General features: G+C 42.0%; 1 pseudogene across 1 annotated transcript in view; it reads left to right on the forward strand.

The window, feature by feature from the left end:
• Nucleotides 1–14,839, forward strand: part of LOC146780366 (hydroperoxide isomerase ALOXE3-like) — an 86,554-nt pseudogene that overhangs the window by 42,148 nt on the left and 29,567 nt on the right. The window contains exons 6-8 of the transcript XR_014972354.1: nt 2,430–2,602; nt 12,640–12,783; nt 13,980–14,183. The product of XR_014972354.1 is annotated as a hydroperoxide isomerase ALOXE3-like (transcript). The remainder of the gene's footprint in view (nt 1–2,429; nt 2,603–12,639; nt 12,784–13,979; nt 14,184–14,839) is intronic.

Raw genomic sequence — 14,839 nt, forward strand, 5'->3', positions numbered from 1 at the left:
TTTACCAATGGCACAGGCTATATCTAAACTCATCATTCCCACTAAAAGATTTACAGCTTGCATCCTATTTTTAATATCATATTTTTTTTAAATCGGGCATAATCTCTTCGTATATCTAACATCCTCCAGCATATGTGTAATATATCACACGTAGTACCGCAAGTGCATTTTCCATTGCTGTTTATCATACGTTATTTTTTTTTTTTTTTTTTTTTTTACCCCTTTGTTCATGTAACAAGGGTTTATCCCAATTCTCAATCGTAGCACTTCGCGCCTTAACTGGCAACTAGGTAGCCTGTCGCTATAAGGATAATGTAGATTTTTCCATGCTCAGGCCATATGGGAGACTGAACTTTTCCGTGATAGGTACGCTTGATCAAGGATTTGAGACACTTCTTCTAATCCCAGATTCCTAAACTTTCTTATCTAACTTCAGTTCAAGGGATTGAGGACCCCACTTTAATTTTAAAACACCATACGCTTCATTAATTGAGGATCTCGTCTCTTGCCCACGTCAGTTCACTATTGGAAATTTCATTTTTGCACCACTGATTTTTTTTGGTCCTCACCCAAACCTAGACGCTGCCAAAAACGTAATAAAGACATGCAGGCTATGATGCTCCATGCGGTTGTTCCCAATTCTAATCTTACTGCTTGTACCGTAGACTAATTTGGCAGCGCAAACCAACATTTGAGGAGTTTTCCCTCCTTTATCCCATCTATTTTTGCCACTTATAGAGTACCTCTGCGCCATACAGAAATCTTTCACCGTATACGCTATTAAATCTTTTTAATCCCTTCACTGAAGTAGAAGCCCTAATTTTTAATGCATCCAGATGGGTATGCCAATGGAGGCTACTCTCAAACCACATCCCCAGATATCTGTAATCAGTTACTTTTTCCAGTATCTCAGTGCCCGGATACCAGAAATTGTTTGACTTTTTCCAAAACACAGAATTTTGGTCTTTTCCATGTTCACAACTAGTGTTTTGATGTGGCAATATTCTTTAAACCTGTTTAATTTTCTTTGCAGACCAATCTCTGTCTGATCCATAATGACCAGATCTGTGTATAATAAGCAGGGGATATGGTTTCCTCCTAACTTCGGGCTGGCCCCTCTAACCTTTCTTAATTATAAGGGCAGGTCGTCTATAAACAGGGAAAAAAATAAGGGGGCAAGCACGCACACCTGTCTTAGCCCATTACCAATCTGGAGCCTCCTGGACAATCCTCAGTTCTCATCCAGTATTATCTGGGCCCAATTTTTAGTATGCAGGGCTTGGATCAGGGCCCATAAATCGTTTTTAGTTTTGTACTCTAACCAGATTGACCACAGCTGCTCCTGTTCACCAGATCAAAAGCTGCACGGAAGTCCACAAAGCAGCAGAACAAATTGCCCCTCTGCTCAATCGACTTCTGCGCAATGGACCAGAGAGCCAAACGGTGATCAACCGTCGAATGACCCTCTTTAAACCCTCCCTGTTCTGGGGGCACTATCTGTTTTCCTCTGACCAGTCCTTGAGAAAAACACAGGATTACTTTAGCAAACACTTTTTCGCCTATGTCCAGGAGATTTATTAAACGCTAGTTTTTTTCGGGAGTTACATCGCCTTTTTTATGTATAGGTCTTACAATTGCCCCTTTCCAACTCTCCAGCGTGACCCCTGTATTAAGAATCCCATGGAACATATTCGAAAAGAACTCCGACCACCACACTGGGTTCATTTTTATAATCCCGGCCGGCAGATTAGCTGGACCAGCGGCTCGAGTTTGGTTTAACCTGGATATTATACGTCTAATATGGCTGGGGGAGAAGTGTGCTTTTACTACTTCCCTTACACCTGGCCATACAATGGTATTTATTTCCTCCATCCTTGGCCATTTCCCATAGTTTTCCTCCAGATATTCCACCCACTTATCCTCTGGCACCGAGCACTGTAAAGACCCTAGTACTGTGCCAGTGCTCTTGTACTAATTTCCCAGAAGCATTTCACTTTTCTTTTTTTTTTCTTCTAATATCTCGCGTAACTTCACCCAGCATCTGTCCTTACAATTTATTTTTTTACGCACTAGCAGAAGTTCCATACTTTTTTTTTTTAATGCACTTCAACAGGTTAGCACCAGTTCATGCTCTGTGCTCCAAGTGTTAAGGATAAATTAATTTAGCTGTAATAAATATGCCATGCCTAATACAAAAATGATACATATTAATTTCTGTTTTCCACGGAATAGACTATTCATTCCAATTCCATCAAATACATAAAATACTCCCTGGCAAATAAGATCTAAGCGGACACACTATAAAGTAGGCCAGCAGACTCTAGAGAGAAGTGAGAAGAAACTATTCTCTGAAGGATAACCGCACTCGCAAATGGAAAAAAAATTCTAGACAGCAATCTTACTCACATTCTGTTCTTTCTGTCGCATAGAGTATGTGTCCCAACACTGGAGAGAAGATGCGTTCTTTGGGTACCAGTTCCTCAATGGCGTTGATCCAATGATGATCAAGAAGTGCAGCGAAATCCCGGACAACTTCCCAGTGATGGACAGCATGGTGGCAAGCATCCTGGGGCCAAAGACCAACCTTACTGCAGAGTTGGAGGTATGTAAACCAAGATAAAATGTACAGAGACCTGCAAACTGGTGTGTAATGGATTCCGCTGGAGCCTCCCATCTCTTTTGTCTCTAGCTGTGGCTTGACCATGCAACTGTCTGCAAGAGCTATTGTTACCAGCTCTTAAACCTGCACATAAAGTTGGTTTGCCCTTTGGCCAGAGGACTATTTCTCTCCTTGTTTTTTGAATCTTATAGTTATCTCTCCAGTGCATTGAATGCTGAATAAAATTAATTTTCGTAAATATGTATTGTGCACAGCAATAAATTTAACTTTTTTCACTGCAGCACTGGAAGCCCCACACACTCACACACGTTTGTGTGTATATATGTGCGCACGGTTGTGTATATACAGTGTGTGTATATATAATCTACTGGCGGTCGCCAGTAGATGGTTAGTTAGGACCGTGTTCCCATTGGAAATCTGAAAATTCTATTTTGAATAACTTTTGCGCCGGTTGACGAATCCTCGTGAAATTTGCAAAACTAATGGGGCGCTCAGCTCCTACCATGAGTCTTGGGGTGATTCGTCAAGCGGGCCCTGAGGAAAAAAAGGCGGGGGGGTCCCAAAACGCATTTTCCCATAGGACCTTTAGTCGAAGGTACAGCCCAAATGGCTGAACAGAATTACTTGAAATTTGGCAAAGAGGTAGTCCTCTGGTCAGGCATGTGCCTTTTGCATATATGGTGTAAATCCGTTTAGTAGTTCCTGAGAAAATTGCAGTTAAAAGCACATAAATATCTATAGCTGCGTGCACAGTGCCGTGCGCGAGCGAAATTCTGATTGGTGGATTCATGTCAGACAACATTCGAACTGGTCGAAATCGGGAAGTGTCGACCGCCATTTTGTGTGTGACAGTGAAAAAGAAAGGTGGAGAACGTGAAAAGGGGCAGGGTAGAGTTCCTGACCCCCTAGGTTTTGTCAGGGGGTCACTGAAGGACCATAAAGGGTGAAATTATTTATTTTTTATATCGCGGAGTGCGTGCACCGTCGCGAGGTGCACGCACGGTGGAATCATAAAAAAATAGAATTAAAAATCCAATTTAAGTGTTTAGATGTTAGGTGGCTCTAAAGAGCTGTTGTGTTAATTGAGGGACAGAGAAAAAAAAACATGGCAAATTATAGGGTGCCACACGTGTGCTGCTGTATCTTGCTCTCTATTAGGGGAATGCTGGTCTCCCTATAAGAGAAGAGCATTGCACCGTATATGCACCCTCTTAAACAGAGTGTGTATATCCAGAGGAACCGAAGCAGGTGAAGCTGCCGCCGCAGATGATGTGCTCGGCTGAGCTGCTGCGGATGTGCTCGGCTGAGCTGCTGCGGATGTGCTCGGCTGAGCTGCTGCGGATGTGCTCGGCTGAGCTGCTGGAGGGTTTTCTCTAGCAGCTCGAGCATAAGCCACAGGATGTACATCTCTAACGTGCCTGATCATAGTGAAGATACTAAAAGAGTTTCTTTTTAGGATCTCCTCTTGATAAGACACGATCACAAAGGGTGCAGATGACTTTTGGAGCATTCACCTTCTTCTGCCCGTCTGGAAATGTAAAAAAATTGCCATATAAAAGTCTTCTGTCTCACAAGGGTCTCCTGCTCACTCCCAGAAGATGACTGCTGCTCTGCCATTCTCAAGTACTGGAGTACTGTAAAAGCTGCTCAGCTCCTTCTCCCAGGGAATCAGAAGAAATAATGAGGGGAGTGGGTGTGGTGTTGGAAGTTTCTGGAACTGAAACTACTATAAACCAATAAAGTGTTTCTATGACTTGCTGTGCGCGCACGGTGCACGTACGGAGCACGCATGCACGTACGGAGCATGCGTGCACTGAGCACGCACGCGTGTGCGGAGCACACGCATACAGAGCACGCATGATGTACACATGCGCACGTGGAGCACCTACGCATGCGCGCACGTACAAAAACCCTTAAAAAATTTTTTTTTAAGAGTTTATAGAAGATATTGACTATGCTGTTCAACTCTATCCAAATAAAAAAAAAACTGAGCTATTCCATATTATAGGATAAAGTTAATCTATATATATATATCTTATTGTAAAAAATATTTAAAAAATATAATACATTCAAAAATTAGCATTTAAAAAAACCTTGCAAATTCACTGAAACCATGGGTTTCACACGTTGTAGTTAGCTGGACATTTCACTCGCAAAAAACCAATGCAATTCCCCCGTTATAGTTAGCTGAACCAACTATAACTCGCGCGCCCGCAATCCACTGTTGATGACGTTACATATTACATCACTCATGACATGGTCTGTGACATCACTGATGACATCTCAAATGACATCACTGACGTCATCCAAGTGATAAATTACCACATCTTCTCACACCCTAATATAACCTTTGATACACCGACTAAAAAATTTAAGAGTTCCATTCTCAAAACCATACATACTGCAATACCAATAACTACATACCCACTTATTAACTCTTAGGTCTACATACACCTCCACTCGTTCACCTGTACAGCCACTCATACTTAGTCACAACATACAAAACTATCATATGCATTTATACACCTATATAGACACACACTACCAATCATCCATAGAGGTACTCTCACACCTACTCAGTCATGCAAATAATCACACTCCCATTTACTCACCTATGTCGTTATACTATTTTTATGAGTAAGTGAACTTGAGTGTGTATCATTCTTGCGCTCTTATAGAATCATTGATACAAGCACACACTCATCCATACACTCTCACAATCACACACTCGCATATACCCACTTATACTCTTACACGCACATATACTGCCTTTCACATACGTAGTTAAGTCACAAATGTACCATTGAGATATACATTCAATCCCGAACACACATACACTCACTCAACCATACAGTCCATCACAGATGCACTCTTAAAACCATGCACCCATAGAATCACCCACTCACACATCTATGCATAGTCACACACCCTACCCACACAAACACTCAGGAACCCATACAGATACTGAGACAAGCAATCAATAACTCAAATAGACACTCGTATAGCTATTCACAACCATGCAGCCACTTGTACACCAACAGACACATACATTTACACAGTTTAGTCACTAGTCTGCAGTAAGATACATTTAATGACTCACTTATAGAGTTAGTTACGCACCACAGAAAATCATCCATTTACACACTTGTACACCCACTCATTCTTCAACAGGCCTTTCCCTATATATTAAACATATTAAAATTGTTCAGAAACACTCAATGGATGTCATCAGGGATGTCACTGACCATGTCATGAGTGATGTAATATGTGACGTCATCAGCAGTGGATTGCAGGCGCGCGAGTTATAGTTAGCTGAACTAACTATAACGGGGCAATTTCATTGGGTTTTTTTTACGAGTGAAATGTTCAGCTAACTATAACATGTGTGAAACCTATGGTTTTGTTAGTGAAAAAAAAAACTTGTATATATATATTTATCTACTGGCGGTCGCCAGTAGATAGTTATAGTTACAACCTAGTTCCCATAGGAAATCTCAAAATTCTATTTTGAATAACTTTGGCGCCAGTTGACGAATCCCCGCGAATTTTTCAAAACTAATGGGGTGCTCCGTTCAGCTCCTACCCTGAAAGTCTCGGTGATTCGTCAAGCGGGGGCCGAGAAAAAGGGGGGGTCCCAAAACGCGTTTTCCCCATGCATTTTTCCATAGGACCTTTAGTCGCGGCTACAGCCCGAACGGCTGAACAGAATTACGTGAAATTTGGCAGAGGTAGCCATAAGGTAAAGTAAGTGCCTTTTGCAGGTCTGGTGTAAATCTGTGCAGTATTTCCTGAGAAATAGCATTTAAAAGCATATCTATACGCGCGCACCCTGCCGTGCGCGAGCGCAATTCTGATTGGTTGTTGTCAGTAAACATTCGAATCAGTCGAAACCAGGAAGTGTTTGCTGCCATTTTGTCTCTCGCAGTCTGAGGGGGTGAAAAAAAAAGGTGGAGAACGTGAAAAGGGGGCAGAGTGGACAGTTCCTGACCCCCCTAGCCTTGGTCAGGGGGTCACAGAAGGACCCCCATGAGAGAAACTTTTTTTTTTTTTTTTTTTTTTTTTTTAAATTGCGAGGTGCGTGCACAGCATGCTCTGCGAACCGTGGGTGCTCGGTTCGCGAAGCATGGAGAAAAACCTGAAGAAAAGAAATTAATAAATGCATAACTTGGCATTTAAAAAACCGTACAAATTCACTGAAAAAACCATAGGTTTCACACACGTTATAGTTACGAATTAGCATTTAAAAAAACCTTGCAAATTCAATTAAAAAACCATAGGTTTCAAACATGTTAGTTGGCTGGACATTTCACTCCTAAAAAACCAATGAAATTCCCCCGTTATAGTTAGTGCAGGCAACTATAACTCACGCGACCGCAATCCTCTGCTGATGTCAGATATTACATCACTGACATGTGTCTTTATGAAAAATAAATATTTGTAATCTATGTATAGCTAAAGCTTAATGGAAGAAGACATGGGTAAATAAGTGTCTAAATACAGTGATGTAAATATCTGACGTCATCAGCAGAGGATTGCGGTCGCGTGAGTTATAGTTGCCTGCACTAACTATAACGGGGGAATTTAATTGGTTTTTTACGAGTGAAATGTCCAGCTAACTATCATGTTTGAAACCTATGTTTTTTTAAATTGAATTTGCAAGGTTTTTTAAATGCTAATTCGTAACTATAACGTGTGTGAAACCCATGGTTTTTTAAGTGAATATATATATATATATATACCGAACGGCAGCAGACTCGCAAATAATGAAACCTAGTTTAAGACACTGAAAATTCTTGTTACACTCTGGACACTCTGCATGTCAAAAGCAGACCTATTCATTTTTGCCAATGCTTTCTTTAGATTCTCATTAGATAGATGTTAGTTATGACTTTTCTGACTCTTGGGGGGGGGGGGGCGGGGGTTGCAGCCTATGGGAGTCTTTATTATACCTGACGTCTCTGGGTGTGTATTGGTATTTGAGTATGTTGCTTCCTTTTTCGCTTGAGCTGCCCAGCATTTTGTGGCACTCCATGTTAACTAGTGTTTTAGGGTGCAGATCTCATTGGTGTAGTGCTTTTGCCCAGGGGAGGATGCAGGCCAGAGCCATTCTGAGAGGTTACTCTGCTTCATCCTTCTGAAGCTGAATGGGAGTAGCTCTGAATTTGGCAGCAGCTTTACAGTTTTGTGATTGAATATTGTGCCTGGCACTATCCAAAACAGACCTTTTAAAGGGAGCAGTGTACAATCTGGGTTCCAGACAAGCCAAACAGGTGTGCCACAAACTTTCCCCTCCAGATGTAAGCTCCCACATTCAGTTGTCGTGCAGTGTCTTATTGACAGCACATCCTTTTGTTGCCATATTTTACTAGATCTCAAAGATGACCACCTCAATCATTGAACCTTGCTTTTCCAGAATGGGTCCCGTAAACTCCTCCTAAGGTTTAGTGAATGTCTCTGTGCCACACTACCAGGGCTGGGATGCCTACATGTAGCTATATGCTATACGTTCTTTTAGAATAGATTGTTTGAAATGTAGAACACTACTAGTTGCATTCTATATGAATGATGTGAATTCAATATTTTTAGTGTTTTTGGATTACTAAATATAAACCCATAAATTTACCTCATGCCTGTCAGTTGATCTTGGTTGGTTCCTGTTGACATCTGAGTCTGGATTCAATGATGCATACTATGTTTGTGTTCCTGAAACTGGAGTGAGTTTCAGGACCATTGGACACTGCTAGGTTGCATAATGACCAGCCTAGTAGGGGGCAGCTTGAGCATATATTACTTGTTTCAGAGGCGCCCTTTAATGTTCTTCAGTGATGGATACCAAGTCTCTGATTGTCCACCCTTTTACCCTATCAAAGCACTGAATGTGACCTGCTCTGCATCCTGTCTGCTGCTTGGGATCGATCACGTAGCCCTAGTTTTAAAAGGTCTTTTAGTCCTGTGACATGCATACATTCAGACTGCAAAATGACAGGCTCTTTAACCATAGCCTTTGTCAAACCTCTGTGGTATTCACCTAGTGACAGATTATGCTTTGTTTCTGTGCCAAATCAAAACTAAAGGGGATGATTGACGGAGTGTTGAACATTGCAAGCACTCACCCCCAGTCAACTGATCTGGGTTTAATCCATCATTCTTTAGCTCACTCCGCCACCCCAGTTCAGACATGGCCATATGCAAATCAGTCTGACCCCGTGCTCTCCATGCCACTGGAATCTAGCTATCCTGGTTGAAGAGGCGTGAAACCCCGAAACCGGTCCTAGGATGCTTGTTTCCAGTCCAGGGAGGACCTGGTTTGGCAGTTCGAGCTGGACTGTTCCCATGAGGCACAGGGTAAGGCTGATTTGCATATGTCTGGGTTCAAACTGGAATGGCATGGTGAGCAAAAAACACAATGGATTTAGGCCCAGATCTCTGTACTGGGGTGAATGTATGACACTGTTCTGCATTCTGGCCAACTGTTTTTGCATTTGTTTCTGTGCCAGTCATCTGCACCATCTAGCTCTGCTAAGCCCCTGTGTAAGCATGAGGACAGGATCTATTTCCCCATATACACTTCGGACCTTATGGTTGTTATTTCTATAGTGCGTACCTAGCCGAAGGCAGGAGAGGTCTTATATGATTAAAAGGCAAACTTTGAGTCAATGAGTAATGGGATAGGAAGTTGTGATGTGTACAGCTAAGACATTGAAATCTAGTGTTCTTTATAGAGGTCTAAATCGCCTTCCTTAATTGGAGCAGCATTGGGGCGATCCTGAAACATGTGAGGGATGATCCAAATCCTGGGTGCATAGATAAAGGTTAATCCATTTCTCCTTTTTTTTTTTTCTTTCATACTTGGTCTTCAGTTTTATAGTGCCCTAAGTGCAGGTGAGCCTTTAACAACCAGATATGATTAGCTTATCTGCATGGTAAATAGGGGCACTGGGCATGATGGCTTCGTTAATAATCTAGCTGGTTTTGAAAATTGTGTAAGCTGGCAAGTGGAGCCAATGAAGTGTCTCCATGATGTAGTCCTATTTCTAAAGTCCCCTGGAAGATACTTACTGTGGCATGTAGGAGTCTGGGAGACCATGCACTAGGGTATTACCACCATCTAGTTGAGTGGAAGGGCTTGAATATCAGCTCTAGCTTTCTTTTTTAGAAGAAGTCGTTTATGTTTTGTTAACACCGGTGCAGGACTGTTTTTATTTTTTTGTGGGGGTGAGACTGGTGTCTAGAAAGAATCCAGTGAAATGGCATTCAGCAAGAGTTTGTGATCAAGTTGTAAAGGTTCATGCCAGTGAGCCAGGTATGTACTGCATCTTGTTTGTTCTTGGCAAATACCAGAAATTCAGTCTTGGTTGGGTTGTGTTTCAGGTTTGTGCTGGACATCGGGTCTTAATGATATAGGCAGTCTTTGAGGTGTTGGGTGTGTGAAGCTGAAGATACTTTTAAGCAAAGTTGTTTCATCTGTAAATTGGTGTATCTTGATGCTGTTTGGGTAGAGCACCACGTGGTTCCATGTAAATGCTAAAGATGACAGTCCTTGGACTCCACACATCATGGGGATCTTTTGAGACCTGGAGGTACCCATGTGAACAGACTGGTGTCTGCTGGAAAGGTAGGTAGAGAACTGGTGAAGGATATTGCCAGAGAATCTAATTCGCAACCCAAGGGTGTGTATGGCAGTGAGATGGTCAACTGTGTCAAAGGCAGCTGGGAGTTTAGCAATAACAGGAGATGGGGTTGATCTTCATCTGTGATCAAAAAGGCATGGTATACAATGTGTAAGGTTTACCTGGTAGTATCCATTCTGCAGTGATCTGAAGCAAGATTGGTAGTCATGCAGGGGATCGTTCTAATTGATATCAATGTAGAGTTAAACGGACTGCATTTTGTAAAATTGCTGCTTAATGGCAGGTGAGTGGTGGGCCAGTAGTTGGCAAGGTCTAGTCTAGGTTTATTTAGGAGTGGAACAACCTAGCCTGTCTTGAGAGCTGCTGAGAAGAGTCCTTGAGTGACGGAAGCATCGACAATTGTAAGTAGGGGTAAGAGCATCCCCAGAGTTTTGAAGGATGATTGGATCTAGTCAGAAGTGGCTTTGAGGGAGTCAAGCATGTCTGTTAGATCTCTGAACTAAGGCTGCAAAGTGACCATTCTGGGATTCTACTGGAAGAGGTGGGTGTTCAAGAGGTAGCAGGCTTTGCAACACTGAATTTCTGTATTTTTTTTTTCACTGACAGAAGTTGATGGCACTGCACTTTTCTGTGAGGAATAGCTGAGTCCAGCAGTGGGTTGATGTGGTGGTTGTCTTCAACGGCTTTCTTGTTCTGTATGTTGCTTGAAGGGACTGCAGTATCGAGAGGTGCTCAGAAGCTCTGTTAATATTCTAGTTTTGTTCTTGTCTGCAGATGGTTAGTTTGTCAGACGTCTTTAGAATACCAGGTGCTGAAGACTTTGGCATACACTTGCATGTTGTAATTGTTAGGATGTTCACATAGCGTTCCGAAACAATGTTTACCTTGTTTAGAATGGTGTTGGCATCGGATGTGGAGTTGGTGTGAAAACTCTGTTCAAGCAATAGGTTGTCCATGGATAAGTACTCCAAGGATCTGAAGGTTTGATCTTTTTGTGCTGAACTAGATTTAAAAGTAGTACATTGCCATCCCCATTTTTCTGCGCAACATGGTCAGTACAGTGCAAGAGCACAAGTGGTTTACATTGGATTGTTTATGATGAGGGAAAAGATGTTGCTTTTATAGTGTTGGTTGTGTGACGTTCTGTACCACATTATGTATCTTGAGGGTCTCTGGGAAGTTCTAGCAAATTTGTCATGAATGCCTGAGGAAAGTGTTGCTCCTTCCATTAGCCAGTGTGCCACCCTGCACTTGTTAGTACATGCAAAAGGTGTCCAGTCTCTTAAATGGGTACCATTTTGGAAAGTAGGGGAGGGAGCCACAAAGGACAAAACTTTCATGGCATATTGTTGCTCTTGTCTAAAGATGATGGCTTGTGCAGAAGTAGGTAAGTAAGGTACCAAACTTGCTCGCATCTGAACAGAGCCGAGTTTCAGAAGAAAATCCAAAAGGAAATCTGATTGTTAAAGAGCAAAAATTGGGAACAACCAGGGTAGCGAGCGGGTGTTTAACACAACACAGGAAAGGAATGAATGCGTTATGCCTCAATTTCAATGGGTCCTTAATTTTGGATTTAAACAAGCACTGACATCACAGGAAAAGACTCATCTTGAATTGGAAACCTCTGGCAATCACTGGACGGACCATCCTTGCAACGGGGGTTGCATTAGCTTTGGCCTACCCCCCCCCCCCGTCCCTGTTGTCAACTAGGCGCGTGAACCACAAACTTGAGGTTTCCTCTGATGCAGGGCTTTGTACTCCAGCCACTGCCCTTCCCGATTCTGTTATTAGCAAAGCCTCATTCTGGGTGTACACAACTTCTTCGATGCCTGTGCAGTATAGCCCACGAGGATGCCCAGTCGCATGCAGAGTCCGGAGATGCACTACCTGACTGCACAAGAAGTGCACCATCTTCTTCTGAACACTGTCCACCCTATGGAAGCTTCTATAAGGCATGCACAACAAAGTTAACTTCAGATCTTGTCTGAGACTTAAGGTAACTTTGGCACACGTACCACTAAATAGGGCAACTGTAATGCTAGAGATGCAGATGAGATCTGCATGTTCTTGGCAGATTTCTTTACTGTACTCTTCTGTTATTTTAGTGGAATTTGTTGCCTGAAGGGACATTTACTAGATGTTTTGTATACAGTGCCCAATTATAAACAATATACTTCAAGTACAGACCCTATTGGACGTTTTTAAGTGTTCGTTTGTTTTGGGTAGTGGTCTTATTTCATGTTTAGTTGTATATGTACAAGAATGTTGTCAATGGTGGGCAAGTGGTCAGATGTGATCTCTTCTGCACCACCTTGTACTATTTGATGTGTTAGCTGGTATTGTCTCTTCCAATGCCAAGCTCACCTGTACGGTTTCCTGTGTTTGCAGACAGGAAAGATCTTCATTGTGGATTATAAGATATTGGAAGGCATTCCTGGAAATATAATGAATGGTCATCAGCAGTACCTGGCTGCTCCCTTGTGTCTTCTCTATCACTCACCCCAGGATGAAATGATACCCCTAGCAATCCAGGTAAGGGGTTGGCTTTGAGCAAGTCAACTGTTGCTTGAATGTTATTGACTGCTAGTTTTCCTTTTAGCAAGAACGAACACCTTACTGGCACAAAGATTTACCTTTATGACGACAGAGGGTGTTTTGTACTATGGAGCTAATCTTTATCTGTTTGGGATTTTAACTGTGCACAGGTCTATAAAAGACTTTTCCCAGAAAACGTATATGGGTTTTGACAAATGTACTCTAACCTCAGTCCCAATCAAACCCTTTACTAGGCACATGCATTTTTAACCACTAACAGGCGTTTATGTTGATCACTGTGCATGCATGAGAGATCTTATTACAGAATGCTATTGGGCTCCTAGGAAAAGATATTTACATTGCCTATTTCATCGCTAATACCTTTCTCCTCTATGCTCTGCCTCGGAGTATTTCACAGTAGATATGGGACATGTTCTTTGTGTAAGCTTTCCTGAGGAGACCAATTTCTTGTCCTTATATTTGTAGGTGTCCTCTATCCTTCTCTTCTTTCAGGGTCTTTGTTAGTCTTTCTTACCACTAGCCAAAATCATGCGCTTCACATACACTTTTATACACCTTTGTCCACAAACTGAAAACAGGTTTACAAAATGGATCAATGGTGTCTGCCTACAAGTATTTTTAAAAGAATCCTAATGCTATTCTGCTGGATTCCTACAGTTTATTCTCGGAGTACGCTGAATAAAAGGTCTATCTACACCTTGTCGGAAAAAACCCATTATGAAATGATTTCATTGAGACCAACTCCTTGTGTGTTTTTTTTTTATTTTTTTTTGTTATTTTTTTTTTCCCTTTCTTTCAAATGGTTCTTGCGTGTCCTTTTTAGTGTACAAGGTTCACACAGTGCACTTGGTCCATGTGAGTGGATAGTCACCTAATTAGCAGCTTTTTTCCTGAGCACCAAAATGCTTCAAGTATGTGTACCTCACTTAGCTGGTTTAACTTTTGCCTCAATAGGTTCAGACCATTTGTCAGCTGTCCCACTCTTCCTGTGGGATTTCTGTGAATTAGAATGTATAATTCTAAAGTTTGCAATGTTCTTGGCATTCTGTTTCAGTAAACTAGCATCCCCCTAGTTGAATGTGTCATATCTCACTCTTGAGCTCAGTTCTAACAGCTTCTGCTTGGTCGGTACCAAGAGTCCAGTAACTGGCTTTGTGCATCTTCCTCTGCAGCTAAATCAGACACCAGGTCCAGAGAATCCCATCTTCCTGCCAAGTGATAATGAGTGGGACTGGCTGCTTGCCAAGATGTGGGTGAGGAGCTCCAATTTTTCCACCCACCAGGCTCTTTCCCACTTCCTTCGTACACACGTCTTTGCAGAGGTGTTCTGCATTACTACATTGAGGCAGCTCCCTGTCTCTCATCCTCTGTACAAGGTAAGAAAGGCAAATCAGACAGTGGAAAGAGGCTGTTAATTCTAAGCTCAATAAATGGATGCTCATGGGTCAAGCATTGTTAATGTCCAGTCCTTCTGTGGTAAATAATTTAATTACCGGTACTTAATTAGATGCGGAAAATTAATAAGAATAGCTCAGTAAAATAAGAGGCAGAATCCGTGGTATTAGAGGTTCGGAACGGGCTTTATTCCAATAACAATTTGAATTGTGGGCTTCATATTCCATCACCACGGAGGTTCAGGAAGTGAAGGGCGATACATTATTGACAGGTAATCATTTTTATAGAAAAGGCATTACAGTGAAACAGATGCAGGAGGCGTAACAGTTGATAACAGAGATAAAGACATACATGCGTAACTAAAATAGGCGTAACTAGGCGTAACTAAAAACGTCATTAGGTATGATGTCATAAATGGGTGGATCCATGAAAGAATTTCGCAATGTCAGCAGAAATACTTGGCAGAGATGCGCGCGCAGCCGCATGACGTATGATTGACGTGCAACTAGGGAGTGAAGGGGACTTGACATTTAGCTCTACATGTGGAGACAAAAGTCTGGGAGGTCAAGTCAACCTAATCCCAAATCATATCTAACATCCTATGTTTAAAGAACTATGTTATCCAAAAGGAAAGGTC

The sequence above is a fragment of the Triturus cristatus genome, chromosome 12, assembly GCF_964204655.1.
Source record: "Triturus cristatus chromosome 12, aTriCri1.1, whole genome shotgun sequence".
In the NCBI taxonomy this organism is placed as follows: Eukaryota; Metazoa; Chordata; class Amphibia; order Caudata; family Salamandridae; genus Triturus; species Triturus cristatus.